This window comes from Ziziphus jujuba, chromosome 6, assembly GCF_031755915.1.
Source record: "Ziziphus jujuba cultivar Dongzao chromosome 6, ASM3175591v1".
Classification (NCBI taxonomy): Eukaryota; Viridiplantae; Streptophyta; class Magnoliopsida; order Rosales; family Rhamnaceae; genus Ziziphus; species Ziziphus jujuba.
Window position 1 is genome coordinate 400,537 of NC_083384.1, and position 21,964 is coordinate 422,500.

Here is a 21,964-nt window from a genome sequence, read left to right on the forward strand (position 1 = left end):
AACTTCTGTTTATACACCTTATTTTGCTTATTCGGACCCACCACCTAGTAACGATATCACTTTGATAGCCTCTACTCGTGTCCTACATTGGCTAGGACAAAGGGTCGCAATCCCACGAGGGTGAGCTAACTCGAAATACTCAGACATTTTGAGTACATCCTATACATGTATCATAAATCTTTATTGAATGTGACATTGGATCTATAAACTTTTTGAACATTCTAAATTTTACATATCTCTCATTATTTTGGACCCTATTGACCTCACCTCTTTGGGCTTCTACTAAATCGAGAAATAAGTTTGATTGTCCATCTTTTTTATATAATATATAAATATAAGATAAGGCACCCCCCGGATAATTCAAATCGAAGCAATTGGATGTCCTATTCAGGCCTATATGACATGACCGATCAATAGAAATACTCTAACACTCTACCTTTGTCATATATTCCATACATCACACTGGAGAGATATCATACTCATGGAATATGATTCACTTTCAAGATGCCTTGGTGGTGAAATGGTAGACATGCAAGACTCAAAATCTCATGCTAAAGAGCGTGGAGGTTTGAGTCCTCTTTAAAGCATGATATTGAATATTGAAATGCTCAGTGAATTGGAATAAGCATGGCAGTGGATCATAAAATCTTGGTGATCTTCTCTATCCAATGAATGGGGAGTCCACTTTGAAATCGTCCGTCCTGCACCCACCCCACCCCCCAAGTATATGCTTCAATAGGAATCACACAAGGGTCGATTCATACAATAGAAACCTCTGGTAAACCCCCCCCCCCCCCCCCCCGGCGTGTAACCCAGCATATAAAGTAAATTACATAGTCCATTTTGGGGATTGGCGACTCACCCATTCAGTGACTACTGCACTGGACGTTCCTAAAATGGGTACTATCCAATCGGGTGAATTCAATAATAGACGCCTATTGGCATTCCAGCCTTCCTTCTCTTTTCAAGGCCTATTCAAAAGAGAATCCAGTACTTCTTGGTCGTAAATATCTGAATAAGATGAATTGCTTTGTGGACTGCTTCGAAACAATTAGAATTAGTCGGTCAATTGGAATGTGCATTATCCATCTAGAATGTGTATTATCCATATAGAGGTCAATTGAGAAGATTCATCGACTTGAGATGAAGAGAACTATCTATCTATTTTATTTAGTTATTCAGTCAAACCAATGATTCGTTATTGTAGCAGATGGCAACAACCATTTCATTCGACATGCGTATTTTTGATTTTCCAATGTGTTTACGTATTTCACTAATGGAAATTTTTTGATGTAGTGAGTAATAGCTCTGGTTGTTCGCTGTTCAAGAATTCTTGTTTAGGCAGTTCATACCATCCATCCCTAATGTTTTGATCTAAGATTTCAATTCTTCCATGTTTCAGTAGTAGTATATTGTTCCATGGAGCTGAGGTCCAAAATATGGAAGAAATGGGTGTTTCCACGACTCTACCACCTGGTCAATTCTGTTATGCTTAGTCCTTATTTTGTGGCTACATATCTTTCTGGCTAAGGAATGGGAAACCGTTCTCTTGTTACATGAATCAAATTTTCATTTCATCCGAGAAAAGCCATATTTTTCTCAACAATGTCTTTGTCATTTGATCCAATACTGTTTCATTAGATAGGAAAAGCTTTGATAAATACTGATAACTCTTGGATAGAGTATTAGAACAAAAAAATCCATTAGATAATGACTATTGGTTCTAAGGCATCTCTGATGATGAATCAACAATTCAAAGTACTTTTCTTGCGTATTCTTGATAAACCAGCATTTATGTATAGATGCAGGAAGATTTGTTTAGGAAGTAAGAAACCCCTTTGACATCTCTTCATCTGCAAAGAATTCTTGAAGTGAAAACACAGACAACAGGTTGATCTTTCAATAGGAAAAAAAGTGGATTTCCAGGGTCCCAAATGAATTGGCTTATTCAAAAAAAGCCTTATTCTTTGGAAGATCTACCTTATGTCTGGTACTGCATGGTTCCACTCTGCAAGAACTCCAAATCATTCTCTTGAAGCCCATCCTCTTCTTCATAAATGATTCATTTGCCTTGAAATGACCTGGCCCAATAGGGAAATCCCAATTCATTGGGCCTTTCGATACAATCTAATAGAAAGCCCCATGGGCGTCATATTCTAGGAGCCTAAACTATGTGATTGAATAAATCCTCCTCTATCCGTTGCGGGTCGAGGACTCCTTCTCCTTCCCTTTCTTTAAATTCTGATTCATATTGTTCATAGAGAAATCTATTATCAATGATAGAACAAGATCCATTTTGCATTATATCTAAGGGATTCCTTGCCTTGGGTTGAAGGAGCAATGTCATTCGATCATTATCAAACTGGCTGCAATCTCTTTCTGTCCGTGAGGATCGCACCAGAGCACCTTCTACTTCTAATAGGCCATGAACTAGATAAGAATCATTCTCAAAGAGTCCATAACAAGTGATCCCATTTTTTTTATCGAGTCCAGGTAGAGATAAAAGGTCTTGAGCGACCGATCTGGTAGAACAACTCAAAAGATAAAGAAGTATTGTTAATTTCTTCATGCTCTTTCCAAGTTCGAAGTACCATTTTTACAAATAAGAATCCCCTTCGTTACATGATTTCTTCTTCATATAGATAGACATAGGATCTATGGAGCAACTACTTAGAAGTACATTTTGTGCAACAGCTCTTCCTATCTGATAGAAAAGGATCCCATGATCCTGAACCAATATTACTTGGGATCACAAATCCCAAGTCTATAATTGATTTATTCTATGTAATACTAATCGATACGGCCTCATTGATAAGTGCTACAAGATCTCGTACATTCGAACCCATGGTTATGGACCCGATTCCATTAGTACGGAACATTTTCTTTTCCAAGTAAATCCCCTAGTATATGAAAGAGTGAATAAGTGCTTTCATTGTTGTGGAATAAGAAGCCTTTGTATCTTAATGCATGTATTTAATTTATTCGAAGTTCTTAGAGCAGGATCCACTTTTTGGGGAATATGAGTCGAACCAATAACAAGAATATTTCTAGTGGAACATCTTTCACAATCCCTAGAGAGATAGTTCACTAATAGATCGAGGGATAAGTAATTTGACTCATTCACATCCAGATCATGAATGTTTGGAATCCATATTATCCAAGGAGACATTGTTTTTGCTAATTCGAATTGAAGGGTGGTATAAAATCTATCTATTTCTGGCATTATATCCATAGTTAGTGCATTCATCATAGTTAGAAGCTCCAGCTCCATATCAAGGTCACGGTCGATGTCGTCACTATCATCAATAAGAAAACCCTTTTTATCCAGGAATTTGTTGAGAAATATTATATGAAAGGGACATAGGAGTTTGTTGCTAGGTATTTGACCAAATAGGATGATCCAGTTCCTACAGAACCTATCACTAAAATACCTTTAGAGATGGATAGGGCTAAGCGGAGCGAAAAAGGTTTTCCATGAGATGGGAATGAAAACTATTAGCTGCATAGGAAGTTTGTGAATAAGTGATTGTCTGATAATGAGCAAAGAATATCCGTCTTTCTGCTAAACATGATGTACTGAACTCAAAACTCACTAGATACTTTTTACAAATGTCAACTAAGTATCGTAAGTAAATTGCTCCTGGTTATTCAATCATTTGATAACCAGAGTCATTCTTTGATAAGTGATCACTACGAGTCAGACTCAATAGAATTTGATCAATCCTTTTTTTTGTTGTTAAGGTGGAGCACTAAACCACGAAGTCTCTTTCTTTACCATCAATTGAATCACTATTTGAGACCCAGGATTCTATTTTTTTTATCATCAATCTGATGTGATTCTGCCCGCTCCCACACATCCATCCATGTCTCGGAGGATATCCATACCTCAGAGGGCAACCATACCTCGGATACCTCGGAGGGCATCCATACGTCAGAGCACATCTACACCTCGGGGAGCATTTTTACCTTGGATAACATCAGTCCATCCATGTCTCGGACAACACTGGTGTCATCCATGTCTCGGACAACACCAGTTCCTTTGGACATCAACAACACATTTATACCTCGGACAACATTCCACCTTGGCTATCAACTATATCGGACATCTGATCTCGGACTTCGGACATCGGATGTAACTTAGCTTAGCCAGACACAACTTAGCTCGGATAGACGTCAGTTAGCTCGGCTAGACACAAGTTAGCTCGGACAGACAACAGTTAGCTCGGATAGGCCATAAGTTAGCTCGGACATCAGGCACACATAAGTTAGCTCGGTTGAAGACATAATTCAGCCTAGATGTCAAAGTCAACTCGTTACCTAATTTGCGATTGACTTTATTTCTTTTTGGGTTTTTATTTATTTATTTTCTGGACAAATAACTTTAGGAAGGTTTTTATTTTATTGTAAATTAATTAATTCCTAATTTAATATAAAGGAATTAATTAATCAAACTTAGATTAGGAAAGGAAGTATAGTTGCAGCCAATTAGGTTTCTTTATGTGTGTGGTCGGTTTTTCCTAGGGTTTTTAGGGTTTATGTTGTTTCTTTCAAAGCCTATTTAAAGGCTTATTTTTTTTAATAAGAGGACAACTTTGATTTGATTGAGAAAATACTAGTGAGATTAATTATCTCTTTGTTCTTTGAGAACACCTAAAACACCATTAGAGAATTGGTTGTTTTAGCTTGACTTATCAATAGGTTTTCCATCCCCTATTGTGGCGTCTACATTATACCAAGATTTCTAACCACAGGTTGATTAAGGGTTGAGGTAAATTCCATTAGAACTTTGATACGAACCTAGGATGACCTGCTCCTAAACCCGTATTATATTAGCCCGAATCTTTAATTAAGTTCAAGTTCTAATGGAATGGACCTCAACCCCTAACCAACCTGTGGTTAGAAACCTTGGTATAATGTAGACGCCACAATAGGGGATGGAAAACCTATTGATAAGTCAAGCTAAAACAACCAATTCTCTAATGGTGTTTTAGGTGTTCTCAAAGAACAAAGAGATAATTAATCTCACAAGTATTTTCTTAATCAAATCAAAGTTTCAAAGTTATCTTATTAATGGAAAATAAGCCTTTAAATAGACTTTGAAAGAAACAACATAAACCCTAAAAACCCTAGGAAAAACCGGCCACACAATGGAGAATCCTACCTTGGCCGAAACTTTCCTAATCCTAAACTAATTTGGATTAATTAATTCCTTTATTTTGAATTTAGGAATTAATTAATTTACAATGAAAATAATAAAATAAAAACTTTCCTAAACTTATTTATCCAGAAAATAAATAAATAAAACTTAAAAAGTAAAGGTAGTTTCCTAAAACAAAAAGTAGAATAAAATTAGGAAACTATAATACTAGCTTTTTGACTAATTTGACTTTGACTATTCTTTGACCAAATTAATCTCCAAATCAGCTTCAATATGCTTTTTAGGATGCCAAATAAGCTTATTGTGAAGTTCCCCACGTTGCCCTTGCTTGGAAGTATGAAAAAAGGTTAATACAGTAAAATACAGTAAAACCCGCGGAGAATACAGCAAATCCGGCCCTTTCCTTCTCCTTGTGCGCAAACCACCTTGTTGGTCGGCTTTGAAGCTGCTTTGGCTGGTTTCTATGACTCATCCTCCATATGAATTGAACCCATAAAGATGGGGTTCCAATTCATACAACCTGGCCTCTTTATTGTTACCAAAAACGTCACCCGACCCCGTTTTGGCTTCTATTGCTTGTATGAGTAACACAGGCCTTTGTTCTTTAGATATGGCCAACCCCTCTTGGCTGTGACTTATTCCTTGTATGAAGACAGCAAGATTGTCCTTGAACCTCTTGGCTTGGGCCCTAGTGATCGGCCCCACCTTCATTTGTATTGGGTCAGCACCCAGCGGGTTGTTGGTCGAGCAGTCTCGGGTGGATTCGCATCATTCCCCTCCTCTTGAAAAGGATTTGTCCTCAAATCGAAGTCATCACCTGCAGCAAAAGGAGATAAATCAGCAACATTAAAAGAGGCACTAACATTATACTCACCCGGTAGATCAAGTTTGTAGGCATTGTCATTTATCCTCTCCAAAACTTGAAAAGGTCCATCACCCCTCGGCATGAGTTTTGATTTCCTTTGTTCGAGGAATCTTTCTTTTTTTAAGTGCAGCCACACCCAATCTCCAGGTTCAAACACCATTGATTTTCGGCCTTGATTAGCCACCCTTGCATATTGCTCGGTCCTTCTCTCAATGTTTGCTCGAGTCTTCTCATGAATCTGCTTTACAAAATCAGCTTTTTATTTTCCATCTAGATTAGCACGCTCACTTAAAGGCAAAGGTGTTAAATCTAATGGAGTCAAAGGATTAAAACCATAAACAATTTCAAATGGAGTAAATTTAGTTTCTGAATGTAAAGACCTATTATATGCAAATTCAACATGTGGCAAACATTCTTCCCAAGTCCTTAAATTTCTACTAATTAATGCTCTCAACAATGCAGACAAGGTTCTATTTACTACTTCGGTTTGTCCATCAGTTTGTGGATGACAAGTAGTTGAAAATAAAAGCTTAGTACCTAATTTAGCCCACAATGTTTTCCAAAAATAGCTTAAGAACTTAGCATCCCTATCCGACACAATAGTTTTTGGCATTCCATGCAATCTCACAATTTCCTTGAAAAATAAATTAGCAATGTTGGATGCATCATCAGTTTTATTACATGCAATAAAATGTGCCATCTTAGAAAACCTATCTACTACAACAAATATTGAATCCTTACCTGTCCTTGACCTAGGCAACCCAAGAATAAAATCCATAGACAAATCTATCCAAGGATAGGTAGGAATCGGCAAAGGCTTATACAATCCATGCGGTTTCAATGTTGATTTTGTTTTTCGGCACTTCACACATCTTTCACAAATTCTCTCAACATCTCTTCTCATGTTAGGCCAATAAAAATGTTCTTGCAGCAAGGATAAAGTCTTCAAAATACCAAAATGACCCATTAAACCACCCCCATGTCCTTCCCGAACCAATAATTCCCTAATACTACAATTAGGCACACAAAGTTTGTTTTCCTTAAACAAATATCCCTCAAATATGTAAAATTTATTAAATCCATGTTTCAAACAGGTTCTAAAAATTTCTCCAAAGTCACTATCATGATCATAAAGTTCTTTCAATTGTTCAAATCCAAGCAATCTAGCATCTAAGGTAGAAAAGAGCACATACCTTCGGGATAATGCATCAGCAACCACATTTTCCTTACCTTTTTTGTAGCGGATCACATATGGAAATGTTTCAATAAATTCAATCCACTTAGCATGCCTTCGGTTGAGCTTTCCTTGACCCTTGATATGCTTCAAAGACTCATGATCCGTATGAATCACAAACTCCTTTGGCATGAGATAATGCTGCCACGTCTCCAAAGCCTTCACCAAAGCATACATCTCCTTGTCATAAGTCGGGTAGTTTAGGGCAGCTCCATTCAATTTTTCACTAAAGTAGGCTATGGGCCTTCCTTCTTGCATTAAAACAGCTCCAATACCTACACCCGAAGCATCACACTCAATTTCAAAAGTCTTAGAAAAAATTGGCAAAACTAACAAAGGTGCATTACACAATTTTTCTTTCAACAAATTAAAAGATTTTTCTTGTACTTCCCCCCATTTGAAGCCAACATTCTTCTTGACAACTTCATTCAATGGTGCTGCTATGGTACTAAAATCCTTGACAAATCTTCGGTAAAAGCTTGCCAAGCCATGAAAGCTCCTCACTTGGGTAATGGATGTAGGAACCGGCCACTCTTGGATTGCCTTCACCTTAGCTTGATCAACTTTAATTCCTGCAGCACTTACTACAAAACCTAGAAACACAAGCTCTTCTTTGCAAAAGTCACATTTTTTTAATGTTAGCAAATAATCTTTCCTTTCTAAGAACTTGCAAAACTTGCCTAAGTTGATCCACATGGTCATCCAAATTTCGGCTATATATTAAAATGTCATCAAAATAAACAACCACAAATTTACCAATAAATGGACGCATTACATGATTCATAAGCCTCATGAAAGTACTAGGTGCATTAGATAATCGAAAAGGCATAACTAACCATTCATACAGCCCATATTTAGTTTTGAATGCGGTTTTCCATTCATCACCTTCTTTCATCCTAATTTGGTGATAACCACTCCTAAGATCAATTTTTGTAAACATGCAAGCACCATGCAATTCATCAAGCATATCATCTAATCTCGGAATGGGATGTCTATATTTGATGGTGATGTTATTTATAGCCCTACAATCAACACACATTCTCCAAGAACCATCCTTTTTAGGTACCAACAAAACAGGAACAGCACAAGGACTTAAACTCTCACGAATATATCCTTTATCAAGCAAATCACTTACCTGTTTTTGCAGCTCCTTTGTTTCTCGGGATTGCTCCTATAAGCTGGTCTATTTGGTATGGCAGCCCCTGGAACAAAGTCAATTTGATGTTCTATCCCTCGAATAGGTGGTAGTCCACTTGGAATCTCATTCGGGAAGACATCTCCAAATTCCTTCAAAAGAGAAATCATTGAACTTGGCAATTCAACTTCTTCATAGTTAGTTTGATCATTTAAATAATTTTCTTTGTAAAGCATGACCAGCAAGGGTTTCTTACACTCAATAACCTTATTAATATCCCCTAAACTCAAATAACAATTCTGGTTTTTCCTCTCTTTTCTTTCTTTTCTTTTTCTTTCTTCGGTTTGGCTCTCATTGGCGGAAATTTCTGGTTTTTTTATGCTTTCGGGTTTGCTCTCTTTTCTCACCTCTCTCTCGGCTTTTTCTTGGTCTTTCCACTCAACATGAACCTTAGAACCCTTACCTTGGTCAGCAACCTCAATCTTACCTTCTTGAATGGATGGTGAAGCCGTTGGTGCCATGCTTGCTTTTTCCTTGAGCTTTTCGGCTTCTCTCCTTTGTTGCATTTGTAATTGGTCCTTGTAAACCTCTTTAGGAGATAACGGCTCCAGCTTGATCTTCTTCCCTTTAAACCTGAAAACAATACTATTTTCTCGACCAAAATGAGTAGCATCTTATCAAATTGCCATGGTCTACCTAATAGTATATGTCCGGCAATCATAGGCACAATATCACATACAACTACATCCTCATATCTACCTATATTAAATTTTACTTTGGCTTGTTTGTTTACTTTCATCTCACCACTATCATTAAGCCATTGTAATCTATAAGGTTCTGGATGTTTAATTGTTTTCAAGCCTAATTTATCAACTACAAGATTACTTATCACATTAGTACAACTCCCACTATCTATAATCATGCTACAAATTTTACCTTGTATTTCGCAGCGAGTGTGGAAGATGTTTTCCCTTTGTATCTGCTCTTCATCTTTGTAGACAGCAAGTACTCTCCTTGAAACCAAGCTTAACTCGGCATTAGATGTATCTACAGGTTCGGTTTCATCTTCATTACAAGTCTCCTCTTGCTCGGTTTCAGCCCCACTTTCTTCACTTGCGGATTCCAGCTCACCATCGCCCTTTAATACCATGATTCTTCTATTTGGGCATTGGCTGGATATGTGTCCTCTTCCTTGGCACTTAAAACAAATTATTTCTCTAGATTTTTGAGGTTTAGGATCAGATTTTATCTCACCTCTAAGTGCTTGGACAGATTCGGTCTTGACCTCCCTTCTTGGCCGGTTGGTAGTTTCTTCTCCTAATTTCGGCTTCAACTTGTTTTCATAAGTGGAATTGCTTTTCCAGCCACTTGAACTTGTCCTTCCACTGCTAGAAACTCCTCCAAACCGTGTACTAACACCCCTCCTCTTGAATTGGTTCTCAAGCTTAATGGCTACATGCAACATCTCCTCTAATTCCAAGTATTGTTGTAATTCAAGTTGGTTGGCAATGTCACGGTTTAACCCTCCAAGAAATCTTGCCATTGTTGCCTCTCTATCCTCTCTCATGTTTAACCTCATCATTAACATCTCCATCTCTTTGTAATAATCCTCCACGGACCTACTTCCTTGAGACAAAGATTGAAGCCTTTGATGCAGCAACCTTTGGTAATGGGATGGCACAAACCGCTTCCTCATGACTCCTTTCATTTGTTGCCATGTTGTAATTAAGTCTTCACCAACCCTCCTTCGGGTGCTTTGCTCATTTATCCACCATTGGAGTGCATAATGGCCAAACTCCATTGCTGCCATCTTCACCTTCTTACCTTCCGAATAGTTGTGGCAGTAAAAAATCATCTCCATTTTCTCTTCCCACTCCAAATAAGCTTCAGGATCACTTTTACCCATAAAAGGTGGGATATTAACCTTGATATTTCCCAAATCTTCATCTGTATCCTCCTTCCTATATCTCCCACGGCCAGCTCTATCTTGGACAGCAAAGGTTTCGTCCATACCTTCCTCAAGGTCACCGTCCATTGGCTCCTCGTCAAATTCCTCTCTCGGCCTCTCGCGACCTCCTCGTCCTCGGCCTCGTCCTCCATGGAATTCTTGCCTATTTCTTGTATTTGGCCTTCCTTGTGAGGCTTCTAATCTTCCCACTCTTTGGTTTACATGCTCAAATTGAGCACTTATCCGCTGTATTGATTCCAAAATAGTTCTCAAGTCCACTTGGTCTCCACTTCCGGTAGCTCGGTCATCGCCATGAAATGCTACTGACTCTTCCTCATTGATCCTCATGGGTGGATCCCCTCTTCTTATTCTAGAATCTGCCATGTTAGTAAAATTTTGCAAAAAATAAAATAAATCCTCACAATATTCACTCCCTCACGTGTTTCACTCAAACAAGGTCTCGACACTCGTGTTTGCACACTAGTTTCGGCTTTTACCCTCTTTTAAGCTCACACACTCTTGTCTTTTTCCACTCAATGAATTATATCAAAGTTCTAATTAAAACACCCACACAACAGCAATTAGATCACTAGTATGTTTTAATTAAACTTATCAACAAGACAGTAGCAAAAAGTAGGCAATACCGAAAGAATCCAACAAATCCTAATTTTTCGGCTTTCTAGACAAGAAAACACGAAATAATGGGAAAACGTTGGAATTTTTGAAAACTGCACCAGATGGTAATAGTTTATGAGCTCAAGAATAAAATTCCAGGAACAAAAAAGTCAAATACGAACAAGAATCAAAGAGAACAAAAATATAGAAAAGTGTTGGTTGTTGTTCTTGTAATTCAAGTTTTGTTTCAATTCCTTTAACTAATTTTAATCCAAAAAATTTAAACACCCAAAATCCAAATATCCAGCAGCAAGAATAATTTCCCAGCAACTCAAATATTGAATAAATAATCAAAAACCAGCAGCTCCAACAAATTTCCAGCAAACAAATCAAACTCCAACAAACTGAATTTTTTTTTTTTTTATTCGACTTTACCTCTTCTTTCTTTCTTTTTTTTTTTTTCTTTTTTTTTTTTTTCACTCACAGAACACAAACAACTGCAGTAGCAAGAATAATTACGAAAATTGCAATTCCAACTCCAAAACAAACACCAAACCCGTGACCTCCAAATAAACAAAATGTGCAGTTTTTTTTTTTTTTTTTAAATGTTGCCGCAAACTCCTTTTTTTTTTTTTTGTGAATATATGAATGCAAATATTTAAGACTAAAACAGCAAAGAAAAATCAACAAAAACCAAATTAACAAGAACAATGATAAAAGACAACCAACAAACTAGGAAACAAAAATACGATAAAACTAGGAAATCCTAATTCAACTAGGAATGAATTTTTTTTTTTTTTTCTTTTTAAGATGCTGAACGTGTATAGGATGGATGCAACCTTAACCTAATGCTAAAATTGCAGAATAACACAAAAACAAATAAAACAAATAAAGATAGATCAAACCTGAACAAAATTTAGCTCTGATACCAAATGATACGAACCTAGGACGACCTGCTCCTAAACCCGTATTATATTAGCCCGGATCTTTAATTAAGTTCAAGTTCTAATGGAATGGACCTCAACCCCTAACCAACCTGTGGTTAGAAACCTTGTTATAATGTAGACGCCACAATAGGGGATGGAAAACCTATTGATAAGTCAAGCTAAAACAACCAATTCTCTAATGGTGTTTTAGGTGTTCTCAAAGAACAAAGAGATAATTAATCTCACAAGTATTTTCTTAATCAAATCAAAGTTTCAAAGTTATCTTATTAATGGAAAATAAGCCTTTAAATAGACTTTGAAAGAAACAACATAAACCCTAAAAACCCTAGGAAAAACCGGCCACACAATGGAGAATCCTACCTTGGCCGAAACTTTCCTAATCCTAAACTAATTTGGATTAATTAATTCATTTATTTTGAATTTCGGAATTAATTAATTTACAATGAAAATAATAAAATAAAAACTTTCCTAAACTTATTTATCCAGAAAATAAATAAATAAAACTTAAAAAGTAAAGGTAGTTTCCTAAAACAAAAAGTAGAATAAAATTAGGAAACTATAATACTAGCTTTTTGACTAATTTGACTTTGACTATTCTTTGACCAAATTAATCTCCAAATCAGCTTCAATATGCTTTGTAGGATGCCAAATAAGCTTATTGTGAAGTTCCCCACGTTGCCCTTGCTTGGAAGTATGAAAAAAGGTTAATACAGTAAAATACAGTAAAACCCGCGGAGAATACAGCAAATCCGGCCCTTTCCTTCTCCTTGTGCGCAAACCACCTTGTTGGTCGGCTTTGAAGCTGATTTGGCTGGTTTCTATGACTCATCCTCCATATGAATTGAACCCATAAAGATGGGGTTCCAATTCATACAACCCGGCCTCTTTATTGTTACCAAAAACGTCACCCGACCCCGTTTTGGCTTCTATTGCTTGTATGAGTAACACAGGCCTTTGTTCTTTAGATATGGCCAACCCCTCTTGGATGTGACTTATTACTTGTATGAAGACAGCAAGACTGTCCTTGAACCTCTTGGCTTGGGCCCTAGTGATCGGCCCCACCTTCATTTGTATTGGGTCAGCACCCCAGCGGGTTGTTGGTCGAGCAGTCTCGGGTGGATTCGCATCAAACTTGAACTTAATTAAGATCCAGGCTAATATAATACGGGTTTAGGAGTAGGTCGTCCTAGGTTTGTATCATTAAAAAAAAAAAAAAAAGAAAGAAAGAAGAAACTCGAATAAAAATAAAAATAAAAATATTCGGTTGGGTTAAATTTGGTGTTGAAGTTTGTTGTTGGGAATTTCTTGTAGCTGCTGATTTGTTGGTCATCTTTTCAATATTTGGAGTTGTTGGAGATTATTATTGTTGCAAAGAAAAAAAAAATTGGATTAAAATTGCTAAAGGAATTGATACATAAAAGCTTGGATTACTGAGAACACAACTAACAATCATTCAATATTTTTGGTCTACTTGATTCTTGTTGAATTTGACTTTCCTTTGCCACAATTTTATTCTTGGACTCTTAAACTACTACCATCTGGTGCAGTTTTCAAAAATTCCAATGTTTTCCCATTATTTTGTGTTTTCTTGTCTAGAAAGCCGAAAAATTAGGATTTGTTGGATTCTTTCGGTATTGCCTACTTTTTGCTACTGTTTTGTTGATAGGTTTAATTAAAACATACTTGTGATCTAATTGCTGTATTTAAGTGTGTTTAACTAGAACTTTGAGATAATTTTTAAAGTGGAAAAAGGCAAGAGAGTACGAGCTTAAAAGAGGGTAAAAGCCGAAACAAGTGTGCAAACACGAGTGTCGGGTCCTTATTTGAGTGAAACACGCAAGGGAGTGAAATTGGTAAGGTCCTATTTTATTTTTATTGCATTATTATACTAACATGACAGAATCAAGAATGAGGAGAGGAGAGCCACCCTTGAGGATCAATGAGGAGGAGTCAGTAGCATTCCATGGCGATGCCCGAGCTACCGGGAGTGGAGATCAAGTGGACATGAGAGCTGTTTTGGAGTCAATACAGCGGGTTAGTGCTCAAGTTGAGCATATGAATCAAAGAATGGGAAGGCTAGAAGCCTCACAAGGAATGCCGAATACAAGAAATAGGCAATAATTCCATGGAGGGCGAGGCCGAGGATGAGGAGGTCGCGAGAGACCGAGAGAGGAAGTTGATGAGGAGCCATTCGGTGGAGACTTTGAAGAAGGTATGGATGAAGCTTTTGCTATTCAAGATAGAGTTGGCCGTGGAAGATATAGGAGGGAAGATACATATGATGATTTGGGAAATATCAAGATCAACATCCCACCATTCATGGGAAAAAGTGATCCCAAGGCGTATTTGGAGTGGGAAGAAAAGATGGAGATGATATTCAACTACCATAATTATTCGGAGGGTAAAAAGGTGAAGTTGGCAGCAATGGAGTTTGGCCATTATGCACTCCAATGGTGGACAAATGAGTAAAGCACCCGAAGGAGAGTTGGTGATGACTTGATTACAACATGGCGTCAAATGAAAGGAGCCATGAGAAAGCGGTTTGTGCCATCTCATTACCATAGGTTGCTGTATCAAAGGCTTCGATCTTTGTCTCAAGGAAGTAGGTCCGTGGAGGATTATTACAAAGAGATGGAGATGTTAATGATGAGGCTGAATATGAATGAGGATAGAGAGGCAACAATGGCAAGATTTCTTGGAGGGTTAAACCGTGACATTGCCAACCAGCTTGAATTATAACAATACTTGGAATTTGAGGAGATGTTGCATGTAGCAATTAAGCTTGAGAACCAATTCAAGAGGAGGGGTGTTAGCACACGGCTTGGAGGAGTTTCTAGCAATGAAAGGACAAGTTCAAGTGGCTGGGAAAACAATTCCACTTATGAAAGCAAGCTAAAGCCGAAGCTTGGTGAAGAAGCTACTAACCGGCCAAGAAGGGAACTTAAAACTGAATCTGCCCAAGCCATTAAAGGTGAGATAAAATCTGATCCTAAACCTCAAAAATCCAGAGAAATAATTTGTTTTAAGTGCCAAGGAAGAGGACACATAGCCAGCCAATGCCCAAATAGAAGAATCATGGTATTAAAGGGTGACGGTGAGCTGGAATCTGCAAGTGAAGAAAGTGAAGTTGAAACCAAGCAAGAGGAGGATTGCAATGAAGATGAAGCCAAACCTGTAGATACATCTAATGCCGAGTTGAGCTTGGTTTCAAGGAGAGTACTTGCTGTCTACAAAGATGAAGAGCAGATACAAAGAGAAAACATCTTCCACACTCGCTGTGAAATACAAGGTAAAATTTGTAGCATGATTATAGATAGTGGGAGTTGTACTAATGTAATAAGTAACCTTGTAGTTGATAAATTGGGCTTAAAAACAATAAAACATTCTGAACCATATAGATTACAATGGCTTAATGATAGTTGTGAGATGAAAGTAAACAAACAAGTCAAAGTAAATTTTAATATAGGTAGATATGAGGATGTAGTTTTATGTGATATTGTACCCATGATTGCTAGACATATACTATTAGGTCGGCCATGGCAGTTTGATAAAGATGCTACTTATTTTGGTCGAGAAAATAGTATTTTTTTCAGGTTTAAAGGGAAGAAAATAAAGCTAGAGCCATTATCTCCTAAGGAGGTTTACAAAGACCAATTAAAAACGCAACAAAGGAGAGAAGCCGAAAAGCTTAATGAAAAAGCAAGTATGGCACCAACGACTTCACCATCCTTTCAAGAAGGTGAGATTGAGGTTGCTGATCAAGGTAAGCTTTCTAAAACCCAAATTGAGTCGAAGAACCAAGAAAAAGCTGAGAGAGGGGTGAGAAAAGAGAGCAAACCTGAGAGCACCAAAAATCTGGAAATTTTTGCCAATGAGAGCCAAACCAAGGAAAGAAAAAGAAAAGAAAGAAAAGAGAGGAAAAACCAGAATTTTTATTTGAGTTTTAGGAATATTAATAAGGCTATTGAATGTACAAAACCCTTGTTGGTCATGATTTATAAAAAAAATTATTTTAATGATCAAACTAACTTTGAAGAACTTGAATTGCCAAGTTCAATCATTTCTCTTTTGAAGGAATTTGGAGATTTCTTTCCAAATGAAAGTCCAAGTGGACTACCATCCAGTCAAGAGGGAAATGGTGAGCTTGCTGTCCAAGGTAAGTCTTCTAATACTCAGGTTGTGTGGAGAGATTTTAATAAAACCAAGAGTGAGAAATTTGGTGCAAAAGCCGAGAGTGAGGAAGGTGAGATGTCCATGAGTGAGAAAGGAAAAGGAAAACAAGAAAGGCAAAATATAAATCTTTATCTTAGCTTTGGTGATGTTAATAAAGTGATTATGAATAAGCAATCATTGCTGACCATGAATTTGAAAGATATTTATTTAAAGATGCTTTATCTGCATTGTTGAGAGCTTTACTTAGTGCCAATTTGAAAATTTGGAAAAGATTATTTGCTAAATTTAAAGAAAGTAGTTTTTGCTATAATGAGCATGAATTTTTAGTCGTTGTTGTGATAGTGTTTGATCCAGGAGATTTGCATCTAAGAAAGGAAAGGTTTCCCGAGCAAGGGAAGTCCAAGCTTATGCTGCGTCGAGATGGAAATTTGATTTGGTTTGATTTGCTGGGTGAGTATAATGTTCGTACTACATTTAATGTTGCTGACTTATCTCTTTTTGCTACAAGTGATGCTTTTGATTTGAGGATAAATCCTTTTCAAGAGGAGGGGAATGATGTGATTATGCCTGCACCCACACATCCATCCATGTCTCGGAAGATATCCATACCTCGGAGGGCAAACATACCTCGGCTACCTCGGAGGGCATCCATACGTCGGAGCACATCCACACCTCGGGGAGCATTTTTACCTCGGACAACATCAGTCCATCCATGTCTCGGACAACACTGGTGTCATCCATGTCTCGGACAACACCAGTTCTTTTGCACATCAACAGCACATTATACCTTAGACAACATTCCACCTCGGCTATCAACTATATCGGACATCTGATCTCGGACTTCGGACATCGGATGTAACATAGCTTGGCCAGACACAACTTAGCTCGGATAGACGTCAGTTAGCTTGGCCAGACACAAGTTACCTCGGACAGACATCAGTTAGCTCGGATAGGCCATAAGTTAGCTCGGACATCAGGCAGACATAAGTTAGCTCGGTTGAAGACATAATTCAGCCTAGATGTCAAAATCAACTCGTTACCTAATTTGCGATTGACTTTATTTCTTTTTGGGTTTTTATTTATTTATCTTTTGGACAAATAACTTTAGGAAGGTTTTTATTTTATTGTAAATTAATTAATTCCTAATTTAATATAAAAGAATTAATTAATCAAACTTAGATTAGGAAAGGAAGTATAGTTGCGGCCAACTAGGTTTCTTTATGTGTGTGGCCAGTTTTTCCTAGGGTTTTTAGGGTTTATGTTGTTTCTTTCAAAGCCTATTTAAAGGCTTATTTTTTTCAATAAGGGGACAACTTTGATTTGATTGAGAAAATACTAGTGAGATTAATTATCTTTTTGTTCTTTGAGAACACCTAAAACACCATTAGAGAATTGGTTGTTTTAGCTTAACTTATCAATAGGTTTTCCATCCTCTATTGTGGCGTCTACATTATACCAAGGTTTCTAACCATAGGTTGGTTAGGGGTTGAGGTCAATTCCATTAGAACTTGAACTTAATTAAGATCCGGGCTAATATAATACGGGTTTAGGAGCAGGTCATCCTAGGTTCGTATCACAATCTAACCACCGTTCACATTTTTTCTTTTTCTTATCAATGACTAGGTCTGTTTACTTGTATGACTTAGATGTCTCATATTTCTCAAAAAAGCTGATTTGATTGATGGGATTTGGTATGGTACTTATGAAATCGATGATATCGAGGAGATTGATATTCAAATATTTCTTCTTGGAACATATTGAGCCGGACCACCACCCCATAGCATGTTGCCACCAGAAGTAGAACCCCGTACTTCTTGTAGAGAATCTCCTAATTGTTGTAGAGCAACTAGACAGAGATTCTTTAACCAGAACAAATTTAGTTCAGATGTAGGATACCTATCCAAAAGTTTTCGCAACTCAATTGTGTATGATGAAATCATCAAAGATTTGACCCTTTCGAACTCTATTTGTAACTCACTATAGGCTTGAGAAACAAAGATAGGGTGTTTTCGAATGAGATATCTAGCAATAAGAAGAAGGAAAAGGATTGAATAGAGGAACTCCTGAACATTTAGCGATCTAAGATGTGTCGATATTATTTCAATGAATAATTTCTTCAGATAGAAGAATATTATGTAAACACTTGCTCGAAATCTCACTTATTAGATTCCATTGTGGAAGACAGTTTTTTCTGAAGAATTCGCCATGACACATCTAATCCACGCATAATATCATGAAAAATGGATACAAATTTTTGGCTGCTACTTAGTGTAGGCAATAGGTCTGAATATCTGAAATTTCAGATATGAATAAGACGAATTCATATCTGAAAGAGGTTGACAATAAGTTCTTTAAAAATTGACTACTTGTCCCTCTGTTAGAAGTGTTCCAAAAATATCTGCAATTGAGTAAATAGCTTTACAAACGAATGGATTGGCTCGAATTGGAAAATGGAAAGATTTGTACAAGTTATACTTTTCATTGCCATTTTGTGGAAAATTGTTAAGTATGAATATGTTAGACACCTGTAACTCAATTGCTGGAATAGTATCTCTCTCCAAAAAAACATATTTTTTTTACCGCCGCATAAAGAAATTTGTTGCGAGTGAATAAGATATTGAGGAATTGTCCATAAGTACAATCATAATTATTGATACTGGCCTTTTCCACAGAAAAAGGGAATCCTTTGTTATAATAACAGCATAAATGATGTTGATTATTCAAGAATCGAAGTCGATTTGCTTTACAAAACGAAGATATCAATGAATTTCTATGAAATGGTTTCACGGGATTTAGACAATTGCCTTGATCGTGGGATATGATTGAAAAATAGGAATCCATGTTATCAAAAGATTTCATACGATTATTTCTAGTATGGAATGAGTCAATCATCCACTTTGGTATCTTATTGAACAAAAATGGTGATATTGTTCCTCCATTGATCAAGAATTTTGCTTTTTGGGAAGTATCATGATCATCCAATAAGAAGGGTTTCCATTTTTTCAAAAGAACGATTTAAAGACCTATTGATTCTAACAACTGATTGCATCAGACCTTTTAATTCATAGATGTGGATCTCGGACCTATGAATGGGGATGTTTCAGAAACTTATAAAGAAAAAAGGAAATGAGTTAGACAAAAAGAGAAGAAACTTGGACAAAAAAAGAAGTAACTTGGACAAAAAGAAAGGAAGTGACTTAGACAAATCTTTTTTGTTGATGACCTCAAACCAATCAACCAAATATTGATTAATACGTAATTGATCGAACACTACTTGAAAATGAAAATGGCTCTTTTGCTCAGAAATGAAATGCTCCAAATGTTCCTGTAAATTTTTGCTCCCATTGGATAATTTGTATCTATATGCATTAGTATCTCGATTCATGGATCTCTTGGTTCGAGAAATAAAAATAAGAGGATCGAACCATTTCTTCTAACTCTTTTTCAAATTTGATAAATGCTAGTTGATCGTATATTTCATTATAGTTCTGTGATTCAAAGTATCATTTCCTATTTGATCCCTTTGAATTCTATATTCAAAGTTGCGATCAGATCTATTCATTGAAAGGAATCGATTCAATACATTTCTTATGTACCCATAGGTGCTATATTGGATTTGAATCAGATTTTAGATCAATCTATATTGATTGACTGCCTCCATTATGTTGTTGCTAGCAAATACCATTAATTTGGTTATGTATCTTCCAAATCATTCCCGTAGGAAGTCCGGAGCCATTTTTTTTTATCCTTCGATAAAAAGATTCATTTTCTTCATAAAAAACAGGAGGTAGAACCAATAAAGATTTCTTTTTCGATTCATCCCTGGAGTTGAATGCCTCATTCAAGAATTGTTTTTTATCCAATCTGTAGGAATCAATAGAAAAGGCAAATCCCTTATATACAACAGATCAAGCTCGGTTATTGATAGGGTGAATGGATCTACTATTTCTTGAACTTCTGATTCAAAATCATGGTGTAACGTGTATCCCCCCTGTTCCGATTATGGAATAGATGAAATAAATTCAAAAATGGATTTTTGTTCAAGAATCAAATCCTATTAGAACTATAAAGTTCATCCTTCATAACCATATCACATCTCGGATCTGATGAAATAGGATTAACTGAGATGATATTTTATAAATACGAAATTATCTTGAATATATTAACTATTTCTTTATTTTTTCGATCACCTGGAAATGACAAAAGAAACATCTTGTTCTTTCTTCAATAATTTCTGATCTTTAGTGGACCTCTCAGTAGGATTCAAACCAGATGAAGTTCTAACCATCTGTCAGAGAAAAAAGAACGAATGGATCTTATAGGATTCCCAAGAAATTCTTCGATTTTTTCGGAAGTAAATGGTTATTCATCTGCTTCTCATGTTCCGTGAATAGCCAAGACATTGAGGAATATCTAGAAGGCATTTAAGGAATCGGTCTTATTCTATCTCTGTTCGTTCTGTTTGAAGAAAGGAAGAATCCCAGATAATCGATCTTTCTTTTAGTTGTTGAATCTCTCTTTGATTGATCAATGTGCGATATTCTGAATCCTCATTACTAATGGAATCGAAATGATCTCTAGACCGATCAGAAGATCCTTTCAATTGGATAGAATTCGTTATTTGAACAAAACTGGATCTTGTGGAATCGTATTGAATATTTGACGATACATTCCGTACCTTGCTAAAAAGTCGATCCTTTGTTTACCAACCATACATTGTCTAACCAGATCAAATTCTCTCTCGATATGATCCTCAAAAAAACTCCGATTCGTGCGGATTCTTCCCCTAACTAAAGAAGAGATCTTGGCGGAATTGCCACATATGAAATTGAGCATAATTTTGCAAAGAAATAGCCTACTTGTTTCTCGAGAAGAGATGGGAAACATGCTCAATATCATTTTATTGAATAGTTGACCCAGCTCCTTGTTGTTTGAAGAAACCCTTCGTTTCAATTGGTATTTTTTCACGAAAAGCAAACATGAGATAACAAATCCAGTCTTTCACTAAGATTTCGAATAGCTATCCCGAATTCAAGTTGAGTATGTTTCGCCTCTTCCTTAGAGAAAGACGATCAAATAATTCCCAATCATGGCCCTTATGTATCGGATCACCCATAGAATATACAAAAAGAAACTCTAGATATTTGATATCTTTCTCTTTGAATGAGATCTCAATTCCAACGATGGTTTTATTAGATATCTTACAACTAGAATCCCTCTTTTTTTCTGATCCAGTTTCTCCACCATCGTGAACCCTAGTTAGACTCAGGCATGATACACTTTTTAGTTCTTGGGAGAACCAAGTACTCTATTTCAGATCCAGGAGATAGCCCTCAGAAAACTTTTTTTTCTTTTGGAAGACACAAGAGCGAAACAACCAACCCATTAATATTGGAAAACCTAAAAGATTCTTCCAATGTATCATTTCTAGGTCCAATGAAATTCATAGGTATAAGAAGAAGCCCTGTTAAATAGAGATTTTTTTGTTTCGACCATCTTTCCATTGTTAATACGATTTATAAGGACTACTACTACAAATAGTACTACACCCTTGATCGTGAAATATCGATTTCTTGTTGAACCCTATAAATGTGAATTGCGTGAAAGTAGGATACTCCAAATTCAGGATTCCAAGAGTTTTATAAAACATACTTGATGGAAAAAAAATGTGACTGAAAGATCCCACTGAATTGAATCGGGTCCATGAATCTAAGAAGTAGTGAGAATTCTTGATCGCTCTCAATATCTCTCTTAATTCAAAAATCTAGGATTTGAATTGATGTCCTTTCATTGAGTCCTCCTAAATTGCATTGATTTACCCTAAAGATTTCATTTGAATTGGCATTTGGTTATTCACCATGTATGAGGATCCTCGCTAAGCATCCATGG

At 36.6% G+C, this 21,964-nt stretch overlaps 1 pseudogene; it reads right to left on the bottom strand.

The window, feature by feature from the left end:
- Positions 1–1,552: 1,552 nt before the first annotated feature.
- On the bottom strand, positions 1,553–21,522 carry LOC132804182 (protein Ycf2-like; annotated as a pseudogene).
- Positions 21,523–21,964: the final 442 nt, after the last annotated feature.